The sequence below is a fragment of the Pseudophryne corroboree genome, chromosome 5 (assembly GCF_028390025.1).
Source record: "Pseudophryne corroboree isolate aPseCor3 chromosome 5, aPseCor3.hap2, whole genome shotgun sequence".
Classification (NCBI taxonomy): domain Eukaryota; kingdom Metazoa; phylum Chordata; class Amphibia; order Anura; family Myobatrachidae; genus Pseudophryne; species Pseudophryne corroboree.
In genome coordinates this window covers 250,515,470-250,534,211 of record NC_086448.1, presented here as the reverse complement: position 1 = coordinate 250,534,211, position 18,742 = coordinate 250,515,470, and the positions used below count along the sequence as shown (strand labels likewise).

Sequence of the window (18,742 nt, the reverse complement as noted above, 5' to 3'; positions counted from 1 at the left end):
ATGACAAACAACCAAAAACAGACCAAAGATACCAGTGGAAAGCAGCACCACAAAGAACAAGACCACCACGGAGAAATGATTCACCCAGAACACCCTACACTAGAACATCGAATAGATTCACTGCACTGAATCGCCTAAGATCAAGTGATGAACAGGATTTTTTAGATGTGAGACAAGGAGCAAGGCCCAAAGGTCCGGTAAAGAGCTCAATACACGTGGACGTCAAACATGCCTCCCCACTCAAAAGAAGATTCACAGACATAGAGGAAAACGGGGCGGCAGGAGGGAAAGAATTCAAGAGAAGAAACTTGTGAACAGTAACATTAAGGAAAAAGGAATCTTCAATTTATCAACACATGAACTGACAGATTCAGAACAATCTCTACTCAGTAAAGGATTATCCTTTGCACCTACAGAAGGACTTAATAAATTTGAAAAATTTATAGACTTGAACAAATTTGTGCGAAAACTGACATTGAAAAGGCACTTCCTAAAAAAAGAAAACGCCATCATCGCTAACTACGAAGCAAGCTCAAAATCAGGACTCAAACCCAAGAGTAAGTACTATCCAGTGGAGTCCAAAGGGAGTAATATAAGTATATTTTACGACCTTGTGAAAAAAGACCTATGCGAAGCAGAACCCAGACCGATCACGAAGAAAAATCTCCATAATAGAGAGATAGAAGCAATGAAAAATCTCCAAAAGAATAGACACATTGTCATAAAACCGGCTGACAAAGGGGGGGGTTGGTCATAATGGACCGAGACAAATATGTCCACGAAGCACACCGACTTCTAGGAGATAATCACTCCTATACAATCCTATCAGAAGATCCGAAGGATACTTTTATTGAGGAACTTAGATCACTTCTCTTACGGGGTCTGAGGAGTGATATCATTACAAAGGAGGAATTTTCCTTTTTAATGCAATCCAACCCCATAACCCCCATATTTTATTTTCTACCAAAAGTTCACAAAAGCATGATTGATCCACCTGGGAGACCTATCATTGCAGGTATAGACTCTCTTACCTCTAATCTTTCTAAATATGTTGATGTCTTTTTGAATCCACACGTCAAAAAACTACAATCATTTCTCCTGGACACTACTATGGTACTAAACGAAATTAAGAACATTACATGGAAAGACTCTTATCTATGGGTCACCATCGATGTCCAGTCATTGTATACCAGTATAGAACACTCAAAAGGCATAGAAACAAGTCGAGAGTACCATAACAAAGACAACTCCATTACAGAAGCACACAGGAATTTTATTTGTGAACTAATTCTCTTCATTTTAAGCCGGAATTATTTTAAATTTTTAGACAAATTTTATCTTCAAAAGTGTGGCACAGCGATGGGGACTATTTTCGCACCTAGCTTTGCTAATTTATTTATGGGACAATGGGAAGAGAAATATATGTATACAGCACAATCTTTCAAGGAGTCAGTCGTAATGTACAAAAGATACATTGACGACATAATCATCATCTGGGACGGAACTGCCGAGTCTTTTATGAATTTTTTTAAGATTTTACAGAGCAACGATTTTAACCTGTCTTTTACCTGCAATGTAAGTAAAGATTCCATTGAATTTCTGGACCTGGTTTTAAGAAGCGAAGAAGGGATGGTTATCACGAAGAACTTCATTAAAGAGGTTGACATGAATAGCTACCTCCATTACAAAAGTAGTCACTCGAAGAAATGGAAGAATAATATCCCCTACTCGCAGTTTCACAGGATCCGTAGGAACTGCAACAAGAATGAAGACTGCGAACAACAGCTAGCAACATACAGGAAAAGATTTGAAGAAAAGAAATATCCACCTACAATACTAGACGAGGCAATCACCAAAACCAGACTGCTCGAGAGGGACAGCCTACTGTCATACAAACAGAAAGAAAAGAATAACGAGAAACAAAATTCGGTCTCCTTTATAACCACTTATAGCACTCATGAACAAGACATTAGAACTTCATTGAAATCCCATTGGGACATCTTATTAATGGACCCGATCCTTAAGAATATTCTCCCTCCGCAACCAGAGCTCATATTTCGTAAATCAAAAAACTTGAAAGACATTCTTGCACCGAGCATGTTAAAAGAACTACCCCCAGATACCAACCACTGTTCCCTTCCGAAATGCATTGGAGCATATAAGTGTGGACATTGCAACATCTGCAAATTTCTGAATCCTAACAGAAGGACCTTCAGCAACATGGACAACACCCAGGAGTTCAAGATTAAGGAATTTATGAATTGCAATAGCACATCAGTTATATACCTGCTAGAATGCACCTGCCACAAAAAATATGTGGGAAAAACAAAAAGGATACTGAAGATCAGAATACAGGAGCATATACGCAGCATTAAAAATAAATTGGAGACACATCTAATTTACAGACACTTCAAACTTCATCATAATTCCAATCCAGAAGAACTCTCCTTCAAGGCGATAGAACATGTCACAAGCAACGAAAGAGGCGGCGACCTAGCCAAAAAACTATCCCAGAGGGAAATGTATTGGATTTTCCAATTGAAAACCACCCATCCCATGGGTTTTAATGAAGGCTACGAGATCGCACCGTTCCTGTGAAAAGAGATTCTTCTGGCGAATTATTCTGGTTTTTATTTTTTTATCCTTCACCTTACATGCACTTGGCACTTTATAATAGTTTATAATATGTCACAACAGCACTTACTAATTATATGTCAACATCCTGAATAAACAAGTATTGTATTGTGTTTATTGAGTCGCCATACCAAAAGATACAGTCATACCACACTGGCGGACGCCCAATCTCGCCCGATCTTGGAAGCTAAGCAGTGTAGGGCCCAACCAGTACCAAATGGGGAACCATCTGCGAAGATTGGGTACTGTACATATCGGCTGGCTTTAAAAAAATAATCTACGCAATGTTGACACACTGAGTATGTCCATCCCACACAGTAGACAATATGGTTAAAATACCCTCTAGTTAATTACGCACTAATGTATTATGCACTAATACAACACTTACTGTCACATTACGGACACAAATATTAACTCCTCTCCATAATTCACTCACTGCATTAGTATATAGCATCACAAGTATGATGGACTCCTCATATTTAATTTTGAGTCACTAGCATCGTCACTTATATTATATCCACTTTAATATACCTTAGTGAATTGATATCTAAGAAATTATTTATATCTACGTTTTTTATTCCAAAGAACCTGGTATTCCACCACCCATGTCTCCTTATTTATTATTCATACGATGGTTTTCTGGGCCAATAATTATCGGCATCAATAATACAAAGATTAATTAACATCTAAAATCTCTCCTTTTTCTCAAACACACCAGTATTATGCAAAGCCTATATTGCTTGCTTAGAAGTGAAAACACAGGCACTAATTCTTTGTTTATATCTTTTTAATATGTATGGTTCCCTTGGAGACTGCGGTTACTCCTATACAGAAAATATGTCTGCAGCCATAATGAACTCCATGAAAATGGCCGCCGCTATGAATGACAACCTCTTCCTCCAATAGAGTGAAGTGAGCAGCCGAGTGTAACCTGCGTGGGAAGTGGGGCACTTCATACTAGAAGTAAAGGACGGAAGTGGGGAAGACTCATAGCGCTCGTGACAGCTACCGATAACGGAAGTTCGGCCTGACGCGCATGCGCACACCGCCGGAGTGGACACCGGAAACGGGGCGGAAATGACGCAGGACGCGTCTCGGACACTTTTAGACCTTAAAACAGAATTCCAGCACTCGTTTTTTATAGAAAATTGTACCACAGGACATTATTTCTCTCCCCCTTAATATACTCATGTTTATATAGGGAATTGTATAGCACTCTGCCTATTAGATTTTTAACAGGAAGTGATGTCATAATTACCTGCGAACACATGACACCAGCTATAAATATCATCCTTGTTCATTTGCACCCTACCCCTTGATGAAGTCAGATGGACGAAACGCGTTGGGTGTACCTCTAAACTGACCATCCATTTCAAAAAGATAAGCATTGTTTTTATCTTTTTAGAATTTTGATGCATTTTTTCTCTTTTAACTAAAAATTTTTTTTTTAATTCTTGTATGCTTTATATCCGTTTTATGTTTTTTAAAATACCCTTGTTGTATTCTTTAATATCTCCTTATACTTGTAAACCTTTTTTTATCCCACCTATCTTTTTTATAAATTAAATTGAATTTTTTATAAATTAAATTGAATTTTATAATTTTATCCGAATGTATCCAGCCACTTCTTCATACCATATTTAAAAACCATTAGACACCGTTGGTCGCTGGCACTCCATCCCCCTATTTTTTACCTTTAAATTGTAGACAGTTTATCCCTGTCTAATCTTTTTGGAGGCTAGCTGACACCTTATACCTACAAAGGAGTGTCTACGGTGGGGTATATTTGTATAACCCTATATATAACCTGCTTACACAAACCTGTGGCGCCATACTACCACTATTCTCATCCTATCTTGATATATTTTGTAAGGCAGCCTGGTGAGTGTGTGTAGAGTTTTTTATATACACAAAATGTTCAGAGTGAATGAACGCACCACTAAACGCAACGAATGGTGCCAGAAAATATTTAATGAAGAAGCACAGACTATTGCTATACCCCCATCTGGTAATTTAGATGACCTATTTTGGGGAATGGAACGTTTACTAGCCAAAGAAATAAAAAATTGGTGGGACATAAAAGGACTGGAGCACTACATTGAAGTTGATAGAATACCGAGAGGATTGAGAATCCAGAAACAACCCACTCTTGGAAATACAGATCCTGAATTTACTAAAAAGTGGGATTCCATTCTACATACATGCTCCTTAAATCTAATGAAACTCTTGATAAGTGAAAGGAGAAAGAATGTGACCGCTCTAGAAAAAGACATAAAAGAAAAAGAAGCAGAACTAGAACTCCACAAGGATACTGAAGATTTTCGGATTAATGATAACGTTCTAACTAAGAAACTTGAACGCATAGAGGAGGATGTCATAAGAGGGAAGGAGAAGAAATTTCTCAGAGATAAAAGGGACTATGAACAAGGAACTATTAAGAATTGGAGCAGATTTAGCACACATGACAAACAACCAAAAACAGACCAAAGATACCAGTGGAAAGCAGCACCACAAAGAACAAGACCACCACGGAGAAATGATTCACCCAGAACACCCTACACTAGAACATCGAATAGATTCACTGCACTGAATCGCCTAAGATCAAGTGATGAACAGGATTTTTTAGATGTGAGACAAGGAGCAAGGCCCAAAGGTCCGGTAAAGAGCTCAATACACGAGGACGTCAAACATGCCTCCCCACTCAAAAGAAGATTCACAGACATAGAGGAAAACGGGGCGGCAGGAGGGAAAGAATTCAAGAGAAGAAACTTGTGAACAGTAACATTAAGGAAAAAGGAATCTTCAATTTATCAACACATGAACTGACAGATTCAGAACAATCTCTACTCAGTAAAGGATTATCCTTTGCACCTACAGAAGGACTTAATAAATTTGAAACATTTATAGACTTGAACAAATTTGTGCGAAAACTGACATTGAAAAGGCACTTCCTAAAAAAAGAAAACGCCATCATCGCTAACTACGAAGCAAGCTCAAAATCAGGACTCAAACCCAAGAGTAAGTACTATCCAGTGGAGTCCAAAGGGAGTAATATAAGTATATTTTACGACCTTGTGAAAAAAGACCTATGCGAAGCAGAACCCAGACCGATCACGAAGAAAAATCTCCATAATAGAGAGATAGAAGCAATGAAAAATCTCCAAAAGAATAGACACATTGTCATAAAACCGGCTGACAAAGGGGGGGGGTTGGTCATAATGGACCGAGACAAATATGTCCACGAAGCACACCGACTTCTAGGAGATAATCACTCCTATACAATCCTATCAGAAGATCCGAAGGATACTTTTATTGAGGAACTTAGATCACTTCTCTTACGGGGTCTGAGGAGTGATATCATTACAAAGGAGGAATTTTCCTTTTTAATGCAATCCAACCCCATAACCCCCATATTTTATTTTCTACCAAAAGTTCACAAAAGCATGATTGATCCACCTGGGAGACCTATCGTTGCAGGTATAGACTCTCTTACCTCTAATCTTTCTAAATATGTTGATGTCTTTTTGAATCCACACGTCAAAAAACTACAATCATTTCTCCTGGACACTACTATGGTACTAAACGAAATTAAGAACATTACATGGAAAGACTCTTATCTATGGGTCACCATCGATGTCCAGTCATTGTATACCAGTATAGAACACTCAAAAGGCATAGAAACAAGTCGAGAGTACCTGAACAAAGACAACTCCATTACAGAAGCACACAGGAATTTTATTTGTGAACTAATTCTCTTCATTTTAAGCCGGAATTATTTTAAATTTTTAGACAAATTTTATCTTCAAAAGTGTGGCACAGCGATGGGGACTATTTTCGCACCTAGCTTTGCTAATTTATTTATGGGACAATGGGAAGAGAAATATATGTATACAGCACAATCTTTCAAGGAGTCAGTCGTAATGTACAAAAGATACATTGACGACATAATCATCATCTGGGACGGAACTGCCGAGTCTTTTATGAATTTTTTTAAGATTTTACAGAGCAACGATTTTAACCTGTCTTTTACCTGCAATGTAAGTAAAGATTCCATTGAATTTCTGGACCTGGTTTTAAGAAGCGAAGAAGGGATGGTTATCACGAAGAACTTCATTAAAGAGGTTGACATGAATAGCTACCTCCATTACAAAAGTAGTCACTCGAAGAAATGGAAGAATAATATCCCCTACTCGCAGTTTCACAGGATCCGTAGGAACTGCAACAAGAATGAAGACTGCGAACAACAGCTAGCAACATACAGGAAAAGATTTGAAGAAAAGAAATATCCACCTACAATACTAGACGAGGCAATCACCAAAACCAGACTGCTCGAGAGGGACAGCCTACTGTCATACAAACAGAAAGAAAAGAATAACGAGAAACAAAATTCGGTCTCCTTTATAACCACTTATAGCACTCATGAACAAGACATTAGAACTTCATTGAAATCCCATTGGGACATCTTATTAATGGACCCGATCCTTAAGAATATTCTCCCTCCGCAACCAGAGCTCATATTTCGTAAATCAAAAAACTTGAAAGACATTCTTGCACCGAGCATGTTAAAAGAACTACCCCCAGATACCAACCACTGTTCCCTTCCGAAATGCATTGGAGCATATAAGTGTGGACATTGCAACATCTGCAAATTTCTGAATCCTAACAGAAGGACCTTCAGCAACATGGACAACACCCAGGAGTTCAAGATTAAGGAATTTATGAATTGCAATAGCACATCAGTTATATACCTGCTAGAATGCACCTGCCACAAAAAATATGTGGGAAAAACAAAAAGGATACTGAAGATCAGAATACAGGAGCATATACGCAGCATTAAAAATAAATTGGAGACACATCTAATTTACAGACACTTCAAACTTCATCATAATTCCAATCCAGAAGAACTCTCCTTCAAGGCGATAGAACATGTCACAAGCAACGAAAGAGGCGGCGACCTAGCCAAAAAACTATCCCAGAGGGAAATGTATTGGATTTTCCAATTGAAAACCACCCATCCCATGGGTTTTAATGAAGGCTACGAGATCGCACCGTTCCTGTGAAAAGAGATTCTTCTGGCGAATTATTCTGGTTTTTATTTTTTTATCCTTCACCTTACATGCACTTGGCACTTTATAATAGTTTATAATATGTCACAACAGCACTTACTAATTATATGTCAACATCCTGAATAAACAAGTATTGTATTGTGTTTATTGAGTCGCCATACCAAAAGATACAGTCATACCACACTGGCGGACGCCCAATCTCGCCCGATCTTGGAAGCTAAGCAGTGTAGGGCCCAACCAGTACCAAATGGGGAACCATCTGCGAAGATTGGGTACTGTACATATCGGCTGGCTTTAAAAAAATAATCTACGCAATGTTGACACACTGAGTATGTCCAACCCACACAGTAGACAATATGGTTAAAATACCCTCTAGTTAATTACGCACTAATGTATTATGCACTAATACAACACTTACTGTCACATTACGGACACAAATATTAACTCCTCTCCATAATTCACTCACTGCATTAGTATATAGCATCACAAGTATGATGGACTCCTCATATTTAATTTTGAGTCACTAGCATCGTCACTTATATTATATCCACTTTAATATACCTTAGTGAATTGATATCTAAGAAATTATTTATATCTACGTTTTTTATTCCAAAGAACCTGGTATTCCACCACCCATGTCTCCTTATTTATTATTCATACGATGGTTTTCTGGGCCAATAATTATCGGCATCAATAATACAAAGATTAATTAACATCTAAAATCTCTCCTTTTTCTCAAACACACCAGTATTATGCAAAGCCTATATTGCTTGCTTAGAAGTGAAAACACAGGCACTAATTCTTTGTTTATATCTTTTTAATATGTATGGTTCCCTTGGAGACTGCGGTTACTCCTATACAGAAAATATGTCTGCAGCCATAATGAACTCCATGAAAATGGCCGCCGCTATGAATGACAACCTCTTCCTCCAATAGAGTGAAGTGAGCAGCCGAGTGTAACCTGCGTGGGAAGTGGGGCACTTCATACTAGAAGTAAAGGACGGAAGTGGGGAAGACTCATAGCGCTCGTGACAGCTACCGATAACGGAAGTTCGGCCTGACGCGCATGCGCACACCGCCGGAGTGGACACCGGAAACGGGGCGGAAATGACGCAGGACGCGTCTCGGACACTTTTAGACCTTAAAACAGAATTCCAGCACTCGTTTTTTATAGAAAATTGTACCACAGGACATTATTTCTCTCCCCCTTAATATACTCATGTTTATATAGGGAATTGTATAGCACTCTGCCTATTAGATTTTTAACAGGAAGTGATGTCATAATTACCTGCGAACACATGACACCAGCTATAAATATCATCCTTGTTCATTTGCACCCTACCCCTTGATGAAGTCAGATGGACGAAACGCGTTGGGTGTACCTCTAAACTGACCCTCCATTTCAAAAGATAAGCATTGTTTTTATCGTTTTAGAATTTTGATGCATTTTTTCTCTTTTAACTAAAAATTTTTTTTTTTAATTCTTGTATGCTTTATATCCGTTTTATGTTTTTTAAAATACCCTTGTTGTATTCTTTAATATCTCCTTATACTTGTAAACCTTTTTTTATCCCACCTATCTTTTTTATAAATTAAATTGAATTTTTTATAAATTAAATTGAATTTTATAATTTTATCCGAATGTATCCAGCCACTTCTTCATACCATATTTAAAAACCATTAGACACCGTTGGTCGCTGGCACTCCATCCCCCTATTTTTTACCTTTAAATTGTAGACAGTTTATCCCTGTCTAATCTTTTTGGAGGCTAGCTGACACCTTATACCTACAAAGGAGTGTCTACGGTGGGGTATATTTGTATAACCCTATATATAACCTGCTTACACAAACCTGTGGCGCCATACTACCACTATTCTCATCCTATCTTGATATATTTTGTAAGGCAGCCTGGTGAGTGTGTGTAGAGTTTTTTATATACACAAAATGTTCAGAGTGAATGAACGCACCACTAAACGCAACGAATGGTGCCAGAAAATATTTAATGAAGAAGCACAGACTATTGCTATACCCCCATCTGGTAATTTAGATGACCTATTTTGGGGAATGGAACGTTTACTAGCCAAAGAAATAAAAAATTGGTGGGACATAAAAGGACTGGAGCACTACATTGAAGTTGATAGAATACCGAGAGGATTGAGAATCCAGAAACAACCCACTCTTGGAAATACAGATCCTGAATTTACTAAAAAGTGGGATTCCATTCTACATACATGCTCCTTAAATCTAATGAAACTCTTGATAAGTGAAAGGAGAAAGAATGTGACCGCTCTAGAAAAAGACATAAAAGAAAAAGAAGCAGAACTAGAACTCCACAAGGATACTGAAGATTTTCGGATTAATGATAACGTTCTAACTAAGAAACTTGAACGCATAGAGGAGGATGTCATAAGAGGGAAGGAGAAGAAATTTCTCAGAGATAAAAGGGACTATGAACAAGGAACTATTAAGAATTGGAGCAGATTTAGCACACATGACAAACAACCAAAAACAGACCAAAGATACCAGTGGAAAGCAGCACCACAAAGAACAAGACCACCACGGAGAAATGATTCACCCAGAACACCCTACACTAGAACATCGAATAGATTCACTGCACTGAATCGCCTAAGATCAAGTGATGAACAGGATTTTTTAGATGTGAGACAAGGAGCAAGGCCCAAAGGTCCGGTAAAGAGCTCAATACACGAGGACGTCAAACATGCCTCCCCACTCAAAAGAAGATTCACAGACATAGAGGAAAACGGGGCGGCAGGAGGGAAAGAATTCAAGAGAAGAAACTTGTGAACAGTAACATTAAGGAAAAAGGAATCTTCAATTTATCAACACATGAACTGACAGATTCAGAACAATCTCTACTCAGTAAAGGATTATCCTTTGCACCTACAGAAGGACTTAATAAATTTGAAACATTTATAGACTTGAACAAATTTGTGCGAAAACTGACATTGAAAAGGCACTTCCTAAAAAAAGAAAACGCCATCATCGCTAACTACGAAGCAAGCTCAAAATCAGGACTCAAACCCAAGAGTAAGTACTATCCAGTGGAGTCCAAAGGGAGTAATATAAGTATATTTTACGACCTTGTGAAAAAAGACCTATGCGAAGCAGAACCCAGACCGATCACGAAGAAAAATCTCCATAATAGAGAGATAGAAGCAATGAAAAATCTCCAAAAGAATAGACACATTGTCATAAAACCGGCTGACAAAGGGGGGGGGTTGGTCATAATGGACCGAGACAAATATGTCCACGAAGCACACCGACTTCTAGGAGATAATCACTCCTATACAATCCTATCAGAAGATCCGAAGGATACTTTTATTGAGGAACTTAGATCACTTCTCTTACGGGGTCTGAGGAGTGATATCATTACAAAGGAGGAATTTTCCTTTTTAATGCAATCCAACCCCATAACCCCCATATTTTATTTTCTACCAAAAGTTCACAAAAGCATGATTGATCCACCTGGGAGACCTATCGTTGCAGGTATAGACTCTCTTACCTCTAATCTTTCTAAATATGTTGATGTCTTTTTGAATCCACACGTCAAAAAACTACAATCATTTCTCCTGGACACTACTATGGTACTAAACGAAATTAAGAACATTACATGGAAAGACTCTTATCTATGGGTCACCATCGATGTCCAGTCATTGTATACCAGTATAGAACACTCAAAAGGCATAGAAACAAGTCGAGAGTACCTGAACAAAGACAACTCCATTACAGAAGCACACAGGAATTTTATTTGTGAACTAATTCTCTTCATTTTAAGCCGGAATTATTTTAAATTTTTAGACAAATTTTATCTTCAAAAGTGTGGCACAGCGATGGGGACTATTTTCGCACCTAGCTTTGCTAATTTATTTATGGGACAATGGGAAGAGAAATATATGTATACAGCACAATCTTTCAAGGAGTCAGTCGTAATGTACAAAAGATACATTGACGACATAATCATCATCTGGGACGGAACTGCCGAGTCTTTTATGAATTTTTTTAAGATTTTACAGAGCAACGATTTTAACCTGTCTTTTACCTGCAATGTAAGTAAAGATTCCATTGAATTTCTGGACCTGGTTTTAAGAAGCGAAGAAGGGATGGTTATCACGAAGAACTTCATTAAAGAGGTTGACATGAATAGCTACCTCCATTACAAAAGTAGTCACTCGAAGAAATGGAAGAATAATATCCCCTACTCGCAGTTTCACAGGATCCGTAGGAACTGCAACAAGAATGAAGACTGCGAACAACAGCTAGCAACATACAGGAAAAGATTTGAAGAAAAGAAATATCCACCTACAATACTAGACGAGGCAATCACCAAAACCAGACTGCTCGAGAGGGACAGCCTACTGTCATACAAACAGAAAGAAAAGAATAACGAGAAACAAAATTCGGTCTCCTTTATAACCACTTATAGCACTCATGAACAAGACATTAGAACTTCATTGAAATCCCATTGGGACATCTTATTAATGGACCCGATCCTTAAGAATATTCTCCCTCCGCAACCAGAGCTCATATTTCGTAAATCAAAAAACTTGAAAGACATTCTTGCACCGAGCATGTTAAAAGAACTACCCCCAGATACCAACCACTGTTCCCTTCCGAAATGCATTGGAGCATATAAGTGTGGACATTGCAACATCTGCAAATTTCTGAATCCTAACAGAAGGACCTTCAGCAACATGGACAACACCCAGGAGTTCAAGATTAAGGAATTTATGAATTGCAATAGCACATCAGTTATATACCTGCTAGAATGCACCTGCCACAAAAAATATGTGGGAAAAACAAAAAGGATACTGAAGATCAGAATACAGGAGCATATACGCAGCATTAAAAATAAATTGGAGACACATCTAATTTACAGACACTTCAAACTTCATCATAATTCCAATCCAGAAGAACTCTCCTTCAAGGCGATAGAACATGTCACAAGCAACGAAAGAGGCGGCGACCTAGCCAAAAAACTATCCCAGAGGGAAATGTATTGGATTTTCCAATTGAAAACCACCCATCCCATGGGTTTTAATGAAGGCTACGAGATCGCACCGTTCCTGTGAAAAGAGATTCTTCTGGCGAATTATTCTGGTTTTTATTTTTTTATCCTTCACCTTACATGCACTTGGCACTTTATAATAGTTTATAATATGTCACAACAGCACTTACTAATTATATGTCAACATCCTGAATAAACAAGTATTGTATTGTGTTTATTGAGTCGCCATACCAAAAGATACAGTCATACCACACTGGCGGACGCCCAATCTCGCCCGATCTTGGAAGCTAAGCAGTGTAGGGCCCAACCAGTACCAAATGGGGAACCATCTGCGAAGATTGGGTACTGTACATATCGGCTGGCTTTAAAAAAATAATCTACGCAATGTTGACACACTGAGTATGTCCATCCCACACAGTAGACAATATGGTTAAAATACCCTCTAGTTAATTACGCACTAATGTATTATGCACTAATACAACACTTACTGTCACATTACGGACACAAATATTAACTCCTCTCCATAATTCACTCACTGCATTAGTATATAGCATCACAAGTATGATGGACTCCTCATATTTAATTTTGAGTCACTAGCATCGTCACTTATATTATATCCACTTTAATATACCTTAGTGAATTGATATCTAAGAAATTATTTATATCTACGTTTTTTATTCCAAAGAACCTGGTATTCCACCACCCATGTCTCCTTATTTATTATTCATACGATGGTTTTCTGGGCCAATAATTATCGGCATCAATAATACAAAGATTAATTAACATCTAAAATCTCTCCTTTTTCTCAAACACACCAGTATTATGCAAAGCCTATATTGCTTGCTTAGAAGTGAAAACACAGGCACTAATTCTTTGTTTATATCTTTTTAATATGTATGGTTCCCTTGGAGACTGCGGTTACTCCTATACAGAAAATATGTCTGCAGCCATAATGAACTCCATGAAAATGGCCGCCGCTATGAATGACAACCTCTTCCTCCAATAGAGTGAAGTGAGCAGCCGAGTGTAACCTGCGTGGGAAGTGGGGCACTTCATACTAGAAGTAAAGGACGGAAGTGGGGAAGACTCATAGCGCTCGTGACAGCTACCGATAACGGAAGTTCGGCCTGACGCGCATGCGCACACCGCCGGAGTGGACACCGGAAACGGGGCGGAAATGACGCAGGACGCGTCTCGGACACTTTTAGACCTTAAAACAGAATTCCAGCACTCGTTTTTTATAGAAAATTGTACCACAGGACATTATTTCTCTCCCCCTTAATATACTCATGTTTATATAGGGAATTGTATAGCACTCTGCCTATTAGATTTTTAACAGGAAGTGATGTCATAATTACCTGCGAACACATGACACCAGCTATAAATATCATCCTTGTTCATTTGCACCCTACCCCTTGATGAAGTCAGATGGACGAAACGCGTTGGGTGTACCTCTAAACTGACCCTCCATTTCAAAAAGATAAGCATTGTTTTTATCGTTTTAGAATTTTGATGCATTTTTTCTCTTTTAACTAAAAATTTTTTTTTTTAATTCTTGTATGCTTTATATCCGTTTTATGTTTTTTAAAATACCCTTGTTGTATTCTTTAATATCTCCTTATACTTGTAAACCTTTTTTTATCCCACCTATCTTTTTTATAAATTAAATTGAATTTTTTATAAATTAAATTGAATTTTATAATTTTATCCGAATGTATCCAGCCACTTCTTCATACCATATTTAAAAACCATTAGACACCGTTGGTCGCTGGCACTCCATCCCCCTATTTTTTACCTTTAAATTGTAGACAGTTTATCCCTGTCTAATCTTTTTGGAGGCTAGCTGACACCTTATACCTACAAAGGAGTGTCTACGGTGGGGTATATTTGTATAACCCTATATATAACCTGCTTACACAAACCTGTGGCGCCATACTACCACTATTCTCATCCTATCTTGATATATTTTGTAAGGCAGCCTGGTGAGTGTGTGTAGAGTTTTTTATATACACAAAATGTTCAGAGTGAATGAACGCACCACTAAACGCAACGAATGGTGCCAGAAAATATTTAATGAAGAAGCACAGACTATTGCTATACCCCCATCTGGTAATTTAGATGACCTATTTTGGGGAATGGAACGTTTACTAGCCAAAGAAATAAAAAATTGGTGGGACATAAAAGGACTGGAGCACTACATTGAAGTTGATAGAATACCGAGAGGATTGAGAATCCAGAAACAACCCACTCTTGGAAATACAGATCCTGAATTTACTAAAAAGTGGGATTCCATTCTACATACATGCTCCTTAAATCTAATGAAACTCTTGATAAGTGAAAGGAGAAAGAATGTGACCGCTCTAGAAAAAGACATAAAAGAAAAAGAAGCAGAACTAGAACTCCACAAGGATACTGAAGATTTTCGGATTAATGATAACGTTCTAACTAAGAAACTTGAACGCATAGAGGAGGATGTCATAAGAGGGAAGGAGAAGAAATTTCTCAGAGATAAAAGGGACTATGAACAAGGAACTATTAAGAATTGGAGCAGATTTAGCACACATGACAAACAACCAAAAACAGACCAAAGATACCAGTGGAAAGCAGCACCACAAAGAACAAGACCACCACGGAGAAATGATTCACCCAGAACACCCTACACTAGAACATCGAATAGATTCACTGCACTGAATCGCCTAAGATCAAGTGATGAACAGGATTTTTTAGATGTGAGACAAGGAGCAAGGCCCAAAGGTCCGGTAAAGAGCTCAATACACGAGGACGTCAAACATGCCTCCCCACTCAAAAGAAGATTCACAGACATAGAGGAAAACGGGGCGGCAGGAGGGAAAGAATTCAAGAGAAGAAACTTGTGAACAGTAACATTAAGGAAAAAGGAATCTTCAATTTATCAACACATGAACTGACAGATTCAGAACAATCTCTACTCAGTAAAGGATTATCCTTTGCACCTACAGAAGGACTTAATAAATTTGAAACATTTATAGACTTGAACAAATTTGTGCGAAAACTGACATTGAAAAGGCACTTCCTAAAAAAAGAAAACGCCATCATCGCTAACTACGAAGCAAGCTCAAAATCAGGACTCAAACCCAAGAGTAAGTACTATCCAGTGGAGTCCAAAGGGAGTAATATAAGTATATTTTACGACCTTGTGAAAAAAGACCTATGCGAAGCAGAACCCAGACCGATCACGAAGAAAAATCTCCATAATAGAGAGATAGAAGCAATGAAAAATCTCCAAAAGAATAGACACATTGTCATAAAACCGGCTGACAAAGGGGGGGGGTTGGTCATAATGGACCGAGACAAATATGTCCACGAAGCACACCGACTTCTAGGAGATAATCACTCCTATACAATCCTATCAGAAGATCCGAAGGATACTTTTATTGAGGAACTTAGATCACTTCTCTTACGGGGTCTGAGGAGTGATATCATTACAAAGGAGGAATTTTCCTTTTTAATGCAATCCAACCCCATAACCCCCATATTTTATTTTCTACCAAAAGTTCACAAAAGCATGATTGATCCACCTGGGAGACCTATCGTTGCAGGTATAGACTCTCTTACCTCTAATCTTTCTAAATATGTTGATGTCTTTTTGAATCCACACGTCAAAAAACTACAATCATTTCTCCTGGACACTACTATGGTACTAAACGAAATTAAGAACATTACATGGAAAGACTCTTATCTATGGGTCACCATCGATGTCCAGTCATTGTATACCAGTATAGAACACTCAAAAGGCATAGAAACAAGTCGAGAGTACCTGAACAAAGACAACTCCATTACAGAAGCACACAGGAATTCTATTTGTGAACTAATTCTCTTCATTTTAAGCCGGAATTATTTTAAATTTTTAGACAAATTTTATCTTCAAAAGTGTGGCACAGCGATGGGGACTATTTTCGCACCTAGCTTTGCTAATTTATTTATGGGACAATGGGAAGAGAAATATATGTATACAGCACAATCTTTCAAGGAGTCAGTCGTAATGTACAAAAGATACATTGACGACATAATCATCATCTGGGACGGAACTGCCGAGTCTTTTATGAATTTTTTTAAGATTTTACAGAGCAACGATTTTAACCTGTCTTTTACCTGCAATGTAAGTAAAGATTCCATTGAATTTCTGGACCTGGTTTTAAGAAGCGAAGAAGGGATGGTTATCACGAAGAACTTCATTAAAGAGGTTGACATGAATAGCTACCTCCATTACAAAAGTAGTCACTCGAAGAAATGGAAGAATAATATCCCCTACTCGCAGTTTCACAGGATCCGTAGGAACTGCAACAAGAATGAAGACTGCGAACAACAGCTAGCAACATACAGGAAAAGATTTGAAGAAAAGAAATATCCACCTACAATACTAGACGAGGCAATCACCAAAACCAGACTGCTCGAGAGGGACAGCCTACTGTCATACAAACAGAAAGAAAAGAATAACGAGAAACAAAATTCGGTCTCCTTTATAACCACTTATAGCACTCATGAACAAGACATTAGAACTTCATTGAAATCCCATTGGGACATCTTATTAATGGACCCGATCCTTAAGAATATTCTCCCTCCGCAACCAGAGCTCATATTTCGTAAATCAAAAAACTTGAAAGACATTCTTGCACCGAGCATGTTAAAAGAACTACCCCCAGATACCAACCACTGTTCCCTTCCGAAATGCATTGGAGCATATAAGTGTGGACATTGCAACATCTGCAAATTTCTGAATCCTAACAGAAGGACCTTCAGCAACATGGACAACACCCAGGAGTTCAAGATTAAGGAATTTATGAATTGCAATAGCACATCAGTTATATACCTGCTAGAATGCACCTGCCACAAAAAATATGTGGGAAAAACAAAAAGGATACTGAAGATCAGAATACAGGAGCATATACGCAGCATTAAAAATAAATTGGAGACACATCTAATTTACAGACACTTCAAACTTCATCATAATTCCAATCCAGAAGAACTCTCCTTCAAGGCGATAGAACATGTCACAAGCAACGAAAGAGGCGGCGACCTAGCCAAAAAACTATCCCAGAGGGAAATGTATTGGATTTTCCAATTGAAAACCACCCATCCCATGGGTTTTAATGAAGGCTACGAGATCGCACCGTTCCTGTGAAAAGAGATTCTTCTGGCGAATTATTCTGGTTTTTATTTTTTTATCCTTCACCTTACATGCACTTGGCACTTTATAATAGTTTATAATATGTCACAACAGCACTTACTAATTATATGTCAACATCCTGAATAAACAAGTATTGTATTGTGTTTATTGAGTCGCCATACCAAAAGATACAGTCATACCACACTGGCGGACGCCCAATCTCGCCCGATCTTGGAAGCTAAGCAGTGTAGGGCCCAACCAGTACCAAATGGGGAACCATCTGCGAAGATTGGGTACTGTACATATCGGCTGGCTTTAAAAAAATAATCTACGCAATGTTGACACACTGAGTATGTCCATCCCACACAGTAGACAATATGGTTAAAATACCCTCTAGTTAATTACGCACTAATGTATTATGCACTAATACAACACTTACTGTCACATTACGGACACAAATATTAACTCCTCTCCATAATTCACTCACTGCATTAGTATATAGCATCACAAGTATGATGGACTCCTCATATTTAATTTTGAGTCACTAGCATCGTCACTTATATTATATCCACTTTAATATACCTTAGTGAATTGATATCTAAGAAATTATTTATATCTACGTTTTTTATTCCAAAGAACCTGGTATTCCACCACCCATGTCTCCTTATTTATTATTCATACGATGGTTTTCTGGGCCAATAATTATCGGCATCAATAATACAAAGATTAATTAACATCTAAAATCTCTCCTTTTTCTCAAACACACCAGTATTATGCAAAGCCTATATTGCTTGCTTAGAAGTGAAAACACAGGCACTAATTCTTTGTTTATATCTTTTTAATATGTATGGTTCCCTTGGAGACTGCGGT

At 38.0% G+C, this 18,742-nt stretch overlaps 4 pseudogenes; all 4 read left to right on the top strand.

Moving 5' to 3' along the window:
• The first annotated feature begins 2,769 nt into the window (after positions 1 to 2,769).
• LOC134930659 (5S ribosomal RNA) lies at positions 2,770 to 2,888 on the top strand (annotated as a pseudogene).
• A 4,977-nt stretch (positions 2,889 to 7,865) lies between these two features.
• LOC134930658 (5S ribosomal RNA) lies at positions 7,866 to 7,984 on the top strand (annotated as a pseudogene).
• Positions 7,985 to 12,961: 4,977 nt separating this feature from the next.
• Positions 12,962 to 13,080, top strand: LOC134930657 (5S ribosomal RNA; annotated as a pseudogene).
• Positions 13,081 to 18,058: 4,978 nt separating this feature from the next.
• LOC134930656 (5S ribosomal RNA) lies at positions 18,059 to 18,177 on the top strand (annotated as a pseudogene).
• The last annotated feature ends 565 nt before the right edge of the window (positions 18,178 to 18,742 follow it).